Raw genomic sequence first — 9893 nt, 5'->3', positions numbered from 1 at the left:
GCCCGGCTGTGGACAAGGCGCTGGGAGCTGCAGCTGTAGCCTCTCAAGGGCTCTGGAAGCCTGGCACCAGGTGCCCGTCATGCTCAGTGGAGGTCTGAACCGCAGGGCTTCGCATGAGGCCTGGCCTTGAAACTGCCAGGGAGGCAGGCGTCATTGCAGAGGGCCTGTGATCAGCAGGTCAGAGAGGGCTGGAGCAGGTAGTTGTGGCCGAGTGGTGAAGGCGATGGACTAGAAATCCATTGGGGTTTCCCCGCGCAGGTTCGAATCCTGCCAGCTACGGAGCGCAGTCCCCTTTTGGGCTGCCTGCAGTTGACCCCACTGCAGCTGTGGGGCTCAGCTCCACACTGTACGTGGTGCCCAGGGAGACAGCAAAACCCCCTTGCCTACTGCACTTGTCCTCGCCCCTCCTCCCCCAAATTCCTGGATTAATGGGAAATTCTGCTCCCATTGACAAGGTGGGCAAGTCGGGGGAAGGGAACGGACCAGTGCTGAGTATGACCCCGTGATAAGGGGTCCACTGTTGGTGGTTGGTGAGCAGAACTTAAGAGCCTGGTCTCACCTGACATCCCAAGCAGCACAGCGTCACCAGCTGTCTTCCCTACACCTGAAACTACAGCAGCTCAACTCCAAAGAGACCTTCCACAACACGGCCCTCATTGCTAACTGTCGTGGTTTAACCCGAGCCGGCAACTAAGCACCACGCAGCCGCTCGATCACTCCCCCACCGGTGGGACGGGGGAGAGGATCGGAAGGGCAAAAGGGAAAAGCTCGTGGGTTGAGATAAGCACAGTTTAATAACTAAAGTAAAATAAAAATAGAACAGTAGTAATAGTAATAATAACAATAATAATAAAACCAAGTAATAATAGTACAATAGTAATACAAAGCAAGCGATGCACTCTACAGTTGCTCACCACCCGCCGACCGATGCCCGTCCCGTCCCCCAAGCAGCGATCGTTGCCCCTCCCCCGGCTAACTCCCCCAGTTTATATACTGAGCATGACGTCACATGGTATGGAATAGCCCCTTGGCCAGCCTGGGTCAGCTGTCCTGGCTGTGCCCCCTCCCGGCTTCTTGTGCACCCGGCAGAGCATGGGCAGCTGAAAAGTCCTTGACCACTGTGAGCGCCACTTAGCAACTACTTATCAAGAACAAAACGGCAGTGTATCATCGACATTGTTCTCATCCTAAAGCCACAACACAGCCCCATACCGGCTACCAAGAAGGAAATTAACTCTATCCCAGCTGAAACCAGGACAGTATGCACCCCTTATTCCATAACATTTACATCATGCCCAGGTCCCACATTATCCAACACATCCTCATTAACGACCACCCCTTCCTTTCCTTTGATACAACACACGAGTATCATTCCGTTAGTCTATATGCTATCCCTCTAGAACACTTGTTGAGTTCATTCAGTTTATGACTTTGGGATTCATCTGTCATAACGGTCTTTCTGGGCAGGAGAGGTAGTACGTGGTGTTGGATTGTAGCATGCTGAAGCCAGTTCTAGTTCTATCATCTCTGCACTTTGCTTGGTTTCCTCAGAGCTCATTCTTCGTTAGTTTGGGTGATTCTTGCTGTATACTGTTGATATGTCATATAGTAATCACAGAAGTGATGACATCCAGTATTATATAGCAACTAACATTATATAATTCAGTTCATTGGCTATTTTCACCCCAAATCAAATCTCCTCGAGGTACACATTGGGCTTCCCCATCCTCCCGCATCACCCACCAAGTGCACCCAGGTCCTTGAGCAAAAGCAATCCCACGAATGCGTTTACCTTTGCCTAAGGCGGGAGTAACCCAGACTGTCTTCCCCATCATATTTTTTTATGTGCACTACAGGGACTTTATCCCCTTCCACAGTACGTAAAAGTCTTGATTGGGCAGGGCCAGCTCGATTGGCAGATCCCCTGGTGTTGACTAACCAGGTGGCCTTTGCTAAATGCGTATCCCAATGTTTAAATGTTCCACCGCCCATTGCTCTCAGTGTAGTCTTTAACAGTCCATTGTATCGTTCTATTTTCCCGGAGGCTGGTGCGTGATAGGGGATGTGATATACCCACTCAATGCCATGCTCTTTGGCCCAGGTGTCTATGAGGCTGTTTCGGAAATGAGTTCCGTTATCTGACTCAATTCTTTCTGGGGTGCCATGTCGCCACAGGACTTGCTTTTCAAGACCCAGGATAGTGTTCTGGGCGGTGGCATGGGGCACGGGATATGTTTCCAGCCATCCGGTGGTTGCTTCCACCATTGTAAGCACATGGCGCTTGCCTTGGCGGGTTTGTGGGAGTGTGATGTAATCAATCTGCCAGGCCTCCCCGTATTTATATTTCAGCCATCGTCCTCCATACCAAAGAGGCTTGAACCGCTCGGCTCGCTTGATTGCAGCGCATGTGTCGCATTCATGGATAACCTGTGCAATAGTGTCCATGGTTAAGTCCACCCCTCGATCGCGAGCCCATCTATATGTTGCATCTCTTCCTTGATGGCCTGAGGTGTCATGGGCCCACCGAGCTAGAAATAATTCACCTTTATGTTGCCAGTCCAGATCCACCTGAGCCACTTCAATCTTACCAGCCTGATCCACCTGCTGATTGTTTTGATGTTCTTCCGTGGCCCGAGTCTTGGGTACGTGAGCATCTACGTGGCGTACTTTTACAACCAGGTTCTCTACCCGGGCGTCAGTATCTTGCCACAATGCGGCAGCCCAGATGGGTTTGCCTCCGCGCTGCCAGTTGCTCTGCTTCCATTGCCGCAACCACCCCCACAGAGCATTTGCCACCATCCATGAGTCAGTATAGAGATAGAGCGTTGGCCACTTTTCTCGTTCAGCAATATCTAAAGCCAGCTGGATGGCTTTCACCTCTGCAAACTGACTCGATTCACCTTCTCCTTCAGTAGTTTCTGCCACCTGTCGTACAGGACTCCATACAGCAGCTTTCCACCTCCGATGCTTCCCCACAAGACGACAAAAAAATTATTTATTTAGATAAATATAAATAGATAAATTATTTATTTAGATAAATCTGAGAAGCAAAGCGGGGTCTAATAGCCCACCCCACAGTCACGGCCATCCCTGGTTGCCTCCACACAGCAGCCTCCATTTCTTCCCTGGGAGCAGATGAGATGCCGTCTTGGGAGTGAAAACATCCCCCGTGGCAGGATATCCCAGGTGCCCGGCTGTGGACAAGGCGCTGGGAGCTGCAGCTGTAGCCCCTGGGGTTACGCCTCTCAAGGGCTCTGGAAGCCTGGCACCAGGTGCCCGTCATGTTCAGTGGAGGTCTGAACCGCAGGGCTTCGCATGAGGCCTGGCCTTGAAACTGCCAGGGAGGCAGGTGTCATTGCAGAGGGCCTATGATCAGCAGGTCAGAGGGGACTAGAGCAGGTAGTTGTGGCCGAGTGGTGAAGGCGATGGACTAGAAATCCATTGGGGTTTCCCCGCGCAGGTTTGAATCCTGCCAACTGCGGAGCGCCATCCCTTTTGACCATGCTGCAGCTGTGGGACTCGGCTCCATAGATAGGGTCCCTCCAGCCGCCCAGGGACTCGGCAAAACCCCGTTGCCTACAGCACTTGTTCTTGCCTCGTCCCGGAATTGCCTGCATGGATGGGAAATTCTTCTCCCCCTTTACAAGGTAGGCAAGTTAGGTGAAGAGAAAGGGCCAGTAAGAAGTCAGGTGAATGGTGGAGCCAGACTCACTGTGCGAATCCCCATAGGATATCATGTACCCAAATCCCCTACTGGCCTCCACCTCCTGAAACGGAACCTTTTGAGCACCCCTATACTGTTAGGTGGTCTCCTGCATGGTGTGTACAGATTCCGAATCACCCAGGCCAGGAATATGGTAAAATTAATAGAACCCGATATGAGTGGGCTTGGTTTATCAAACGTATGTCGTATGGAGACACTGACCCCAACCATCCAGTTGATGAGAATTATGTTGAAGCCCCCTCCCCAGGATACTCCCAGTGGATGAACTGTACCACAACCCTAAATTGCACCACGGGTGCAGGAAACCCCATTGAGACATGGTACATCCCTGAACTCCAAGCCTTTATACGGGATATGTGCACTTCCTTGGGATACCCTTCCCGGGGTTTCCAAAATTTGGACAGTAGGTGCAACGGTACCCGGAAAACGGGAGAAACTGCAGTCAGGTGCGGTATTCCCACAAGCTCTGGTCCAGAACACCAAAAGGTGTGGGACAGGGACCTACAGGGTACTTGGGTACCCAGGGACAATGGTTACCAACGTAGTACAATGTGGTACCCTGCCCCACGAGGAAGGTTATGGGGATGTTCAAATGGAAAAATATATTCCCATCTCAATGTGAGGCAATATGCGAGATTACAATGTGGAACAGGAGTTCCTACAACGTGTCCTTCTACAGTGTTCAATTTCTCAGCGCCTCACCAAAACAGAAAGCACCGGGAAGGTGATGAGCCCCAGGTGCGGCCCGAATGGACAGTGCAGGGAGTCCGAGTACCCGATTATTATACCTGGGGCATGACAACGTCTCCGATGTTAGAAGATATATTTACCCCATATGTAACCCTTAAAAGACACCAGTTTGTCTTAGAGAACCTGACCTGGCAAGTACATGTCTTGAGCGATTGGACCAGATGTGCTTTTGGGGAAAAAAATTTGCAAGTCCAACGAGTGTCTAAAATGACTTTACAAAACAGATTAGCTTTAGATATGTTAATGTTAAAAGAGCAGGGAGTATGTGGCATGTTAAATCTCACCGATGGAGAATGCTGTCTAACCATTCAGAACGCAACTACCGCCACAGAAGAAGCACAAAAGAAGATGAGAGAGGTGTCCGAGCAGACCGGAGAGCTTTTCCAGGCAATGCAACCAAAGGACAGGTTTAACGGCTGGAGCCCTGGATCCTGGTTCAGCTCTCTCCTGAAGTCTCTTGGACTCCTGGGGTGGGGAAAATGGCTTGTAAATATTGGTATTATGATTTTAACGATATTTCTGGCAGTGATAATAGGCCTTGCAGTAGTTTGGTTTATGATTCTAAGCTCTTGGCCTCTCTTTCTGCCTCTGTCCCCTGCATTCGAATCACCACTGAAGATGAAGATGTAAAATACGGAACTCAGACCGCACTGCTGTTTGAGCCACAGGGTGGTGTAGAGAACTGCTAGTGCAAAACAACGAGATGTCTCAAACAGCCTTGGGGATTTTCTCTGGCTCTCTGGCACCCTGCATGGTGGCGGGGGCAGCAGTTGGCTGTCAGGGAGCAGCAAGGGCGGGGCTGTGCCCGGAGGGAGGACAAGCCAGGAGCTCTGTAGGACTACAGCGCAGCACGGGCAGGGCAAGGCCCTCCCAGCTGGTATGAAAGGCAAGGCACTAACTGCTATGCAATTTGTCTGCCTCCTTGGCCAGCAAAGAACTGACTTTTACGCCGGGCACAGTCCCCCAGCCCCCTGGGAGCTGAATTGCCAAGCAGGGTGGTGTAGAGAACCGCTAGTGCAAAACAACGGGATGTCTCAAACAGCCTTGGTGCTCAACGGCTGCTAAAACCACAACGTAGAGCAGCGGTCGCTAGGACTGCAGGACCGGACAGTACCAGGAGTGGGGCTGAGGGAGGGAGTCCTGCGAAGGTGGGACGGTCTTGCCTCGGCCCCACCCCCCGCGGTCTATGAAGTGTCTTATTTCTCCCCACACATGGGGCCTGGGGGAGGGACCCGGTATCACTCCTCTTGGTTTGACTGGTTGCCCCTCTGAATTCGACTGGTATCTCTACCACTCCTGGAACTGGGACGAGAGAAGGTTCCAGAGGTCCCGAGACGGAAATCTATAAATAGGGAGCGAATACCCCCGTTGGCAGGTCCAGCGCTGCATCCAGGACCGGTGATTCTCCTCTTCTTTCCTCTTTCTCTCTCTCTCTCCCCCTCTCTCTTTCACCTCTCCTAAGGTTGTTAAGCTGTTAAGGTGGTTAAATTGTCGTGAAGTACTGCACGGCCTACCTCAATTTTCCATAAAGCTGCATAGCTTAGCCGCATAGCCGGGGTAGATATAATTGCGAGAGGGCTGGCGAGCATCCAATATTCGTACTCGATACTTGTTTCTGTAGAAGCTTTCCATTAAAGCTGGTGTTTGCGTACGGACCTTGAGTGTTGGCTCACCTTAATCCACACCGAGAGGATTTGCGAATCTTAGTCACTCGCCCTCTTCCCCCAGGTGGGACGTGACAGGTTGCAGCCCTCATGAGCTCGCTGGAGAGCAGCTCCTCTCCGCCCTGCAAAGCAACAGGGCTGCCCTCTCGCGCCGGCGGTTCCCTTCAGCGCCTGCAGAGCCAGCCCGGGTGGTCAAAGAGGAAGTCCCCCTGCAGGGTTCTGCGCAGGAGGTGTGGGGAGAAGGACAAAGCAAGACCCTTGAGCTACCCACCACAGGCCCCAAGCAGGCAAAGTTTCCAGGGAGACAATTTTCCTGCGCAGGTGAGGTCACAGGTAAGAGGAAGGGAAGGAGGCAGGAGTGCTGGCAGTGCCAGGGAGCATCAGGCAGGGCTGCGGGAGGTCCCAGCCAAGGCGCTGGGGGAGCAGAGTGGCGCAGCGGAAGCGTGCTGGGCCCATAACCCAGAAGTCGATGGATCGAAACCATCCTCTGCTAATTGCTCTTTTTCCCCTGCGCCTGGCAGCTGCTGCCTCTCCCAGCAAGTTTTAACCTGCACTGCTGCAAGCCCTCTGGGCACCCATGCCCATGGCCCTCCTGTTCCCTCAGCTCCTTCTCTCTGCCGCTGCTGCCTTCTTTCTCCTTTGCCTTCTGAGGAGCCAGCACTCCCAAAGTGCCCCTCAGCAAGGCAGGCGGGTGGGTGTGGAGCAGCAGGCGGAGCTCTCCCCAAAAGGCAGTGAGCGGCCTGGAGACACAGGTGTTTCTCCCTTCCCATCAGGCAGCTCAATCCCAACTTCCCAGCCACAAGCACAACCTCCAGGGATCTGCAGGTGGGGAGAAGGACAAGGCTGGTGCTATTTTGGCAAACACCAGTGCGATCAGCTTGACCACCTGGGGGTTTTCTCCATCCTAGTCTCTTTGCTGCCTTGCCCACGCGCAGGTCCAGCCAGGAGCAGGGCTGAGCAGGTATGCCCAATGGGCACCGTATTGGCTACATGTGGCTAGGTGCTGGTAGTGGAGGGGAGAGGGGGTGCTGCAGGGTGGCCTCTGTGAGAAGAGGTAAGGGGCTGCCCTGTGTCAGACAGAGCTGGTTCCAGCTGCCTCCACAACACCGAGCCGTCTGTGAAGTTTGTGGCATGGAGAGCACCCGTGATGGAGCTCCAGAATGAATTGCTCCTTCTCTTGCCAGGCCATGACCTTTCAATTGCCATGACCCTTCAAAGACGATCGAGAGTGGCCTCTTCCAGAAGTCCTCCTTGTCTGAGTGCTTCACGAGCTGGCGGCAGGAGGACGGCATGGGTATCTATCTGCAAGGGAGCTCCCTGCTATCTGAGTACCTGATGGGCCAGAGGCCAGAAGATGGCTTGGATGTCGACTGTGAGGTCACCTCTGGCTCTGCAGGCGATGGGCCGTCCACAAGAACATAGGTTGCGCTAGGTGCTTCCGTTCATTCCATAGTGGATACCGCTGCATGGTGTATCTTTTTATATCCGAACACTTCTTGGTCCAAAGGAAGTGGACAGCCCATCGGAGGGAGAACTGAGAACATGCGGGCATGACGGTGTCCAAAATGGTCGTCAGGCAATCACAGAGCAATACGAGAACCCACGGGGAATGACGCTGTCAAAAGCTGCCTCTTCCCTGTATGTGGTGAGTGGGGGCTGCCTTTCCAGATGTGCTTCTGGGCACACGGGTAGGGTTGGCTGGTCCTGACAGCCAGCCACAGGTCTGCCTGAGAGCAGGCGGGTATGACGGGGTCAAGAAACGGCTGTCAGCCCAGGAACGGGTAACGGCTAGAGTCCTGCAAAGCAAATTACTTGTGGGCATGCAGCATGGCATGTGGCAGATGCTCATATCCAACCAAGTTATATAGGCCAAGAAACCTCTGCTAGAAATGATCCACCTGGCCTACTTGCACATTATACGACAGGGTAGAGAATCGTTACCCTAGCATTGCCTGCTTTTCACTCACCGATTGCCGAGCTGATGTACACTAGGCAAGTGTACAAGATATGGACATATCCGGTGCCTAAGAAGAAATCCAGGCTAGTTGCTGTGCCTTTTAAATTCGACCAAAGGGCACATTATGCCAGCACACGTTAGCCTGGGACAGCGTGAATGCGCCTCCGTCTGGGGCACAGGGAGACCTGTGCTAGCTCAGTGTTATGCCCTATGGTATTCCCAGTGGACGTTGTGTCGGCTCCATATGGCAAGGTTTTGGAAGTGGAGGGGTTAGGGGGTGCTGCAGGTTGGCCTCTGTGAGACAAGGTAAGGGGCTGCCCTGTGTCGGACACAGCCAGTTCCAGCTCCACAGTGGACCCACCGCACAACACAGCTGAGCCATCAGCAACGGCTGTGGCCCCTCTGTGAAAACATATTCCAGAAAGGGCAGAAAGCACCAGACAGAGAGAGGAGGAAGGAACAAAAAGAGTGCTGGGTACTGGGTGGTCGGAAGTGCGTGTAGGAGCTGCGGTTGCCTGTCAGCAGCCCTTGGTGGGAGCAGGGCAAGGGTGCTCCCTGGAGCCAGCTCCCCCTGCAGCAGTGCCCGGAGGAGGCTGGCTGAGCTGGGCTGGCTCTGGCAGCTGCGGGGGGAGGAGTGGCAGAGGCAGCAGCGGCAGCGGCAGCGGCAGCGGCAACGGCAACGCCAAGAGCAGCAGCACGTCAGGATGGCCGAGCGGTCTAAGGCGCTGCATTCAGGTTGCAGTCTCACAGGGAGGCGTGGGTTCGAGTCCCACTCCTGACAGCCTGTTCTCTCTTGCTGCATGCCCCAGCTGCCACCCCTAGCTAGGGAGGCTTAGAAGAGAAACATGGCTGGAGGCTTCCCACGTTTCCACTCTCCCCTACTGAACTCGCATTCTGCATGCCTTGGATAATCTTCTGCATGCTCTTGGATAATCTTCAAACATGCACCCACAAAATCCTCTCTCTCCCTGTCACCACTTTACACTCCAATCAACCCTTCTGCCTGGGAAGGCCTTTCAGGGAGCCAGAGAGTGCTTCAAGCGGGCTCACACCAGCTGATGGGCGCTTTGTCCTCTCGGGTCGTAAAATACCTTGAGGACAGACATTTCACAGCCTCTCTGGACCCCTGTTCCCTTGCTTAGGCACCCTCTGGGTGATCCTTTTTGTTCCTCTAGCCAGTCACAAACTGCCCGTTCAATTTCTGACCGTCGGCTCTCATCCCCCAGCCATCTCAGTAGCCTCCTTGTAGGCACTGGGAGGCTCCTATTAGATCCCCGCAAAGCCTTTTCTTCTCCCAGCTAAGCACACCTTGGGTCCTCAGCTTCTCCTCACAAGGCCAGAGCCCCCGCCCCCTGACTATCCTACGGATCCCCCGCTGAACTTGCTCCAGTTTATCATCACCTTTCCTTCGTTCCCCAGGTAGTCCTTTTTCCCCTTTTTTGGAGACTGCGGCAACTTTTCCCTCTCGTTAGTCACCTGGGAGCCCCTCTGCCCTCTGCTCCCGAAGCTGGAGAGCTCCTGAGATGCATCCTTCCCTCTTTCAGGCCCAGTGGCACATTCTGTAGGTGCCAATCTAGGATGTGGCATTGACCAGCAGGATTTCGACCCACAAAGCTTCCTTCCAGGGACATTGCAGGCTCTGGGGCATTTCTCTCCAACACCGCTGACAGGACAGAGACAGCCTCACGCCATCCCACCACAGGTTGCCTGAGCACTGGTGGCATTTTTCAGAAGGACCGCAGTCAGGAAGTGTGAGCCATAGCAGAGGTCTTCCTGTGCACATGGGAAGAGGAAGAGG

At 53.7% G+C, this 9893-nt stretch overlaps 3 non-coding genes across 3 annotated transcripts; all 3 read left to right on the top strand.

The window, feature by feature from the left end:
* The first annotated feature begins 197 nt into the window (after positions 1-197).
* On the top strand, positions 198-279 carry TRNAS-AGA (transfer RNA serine (anticodon AGA)). Its single transcript has one exon. It is a non-coding gene; the product is annotated as a tRNA-Ser (tRNA).
* Positions 280-3399: 3120 nt separating this feature from the next.
* On the top strand, positions 3400-3481 carry TRNAS-AGA (transfer RNA serine (anticodon AGA)). The gene has a single exon. It is a non-coding gene; the product is annotated as a tRNA-Ser (tRNA).
* Positions 3482-8793: 5312 nt separating this feature from the next.
* On the top strand, positions 8794-8876 carry TRNAL-CAG (transfer RNA leucine (anticodon CAG)). The gene has a single exon. It is a non-coding gene; the product is annotated as a tRNA-Leu (tRNA).
* Positions 8877-9893: the final 1017 nt, after the last annotated feature.

The sequence above is a fragment of the Nipponia nippon genome, unplaced genomic scaffold (genome assembly GCF_047370975.1).
Source record: "Nipponia nippon isolate SJK-2023a ecotype South Korea unplaced genomic scaffold, ASM4737097v1 scaffold_9, whole genome shotgun sequence".
Classification (NCBI taxonomy): domain Eukaryota; kingdom Metazoa; phylum Chordata; class Aves; order Pelecaniformes; family Threskiornithidae; genus Nipponia; species Nipponia nippon.
The sequence above is the reverse complement of the archived record's forward strand: the minus strand, read 5'-3'. Positions and strand labels throughout refer to the sequence as shown.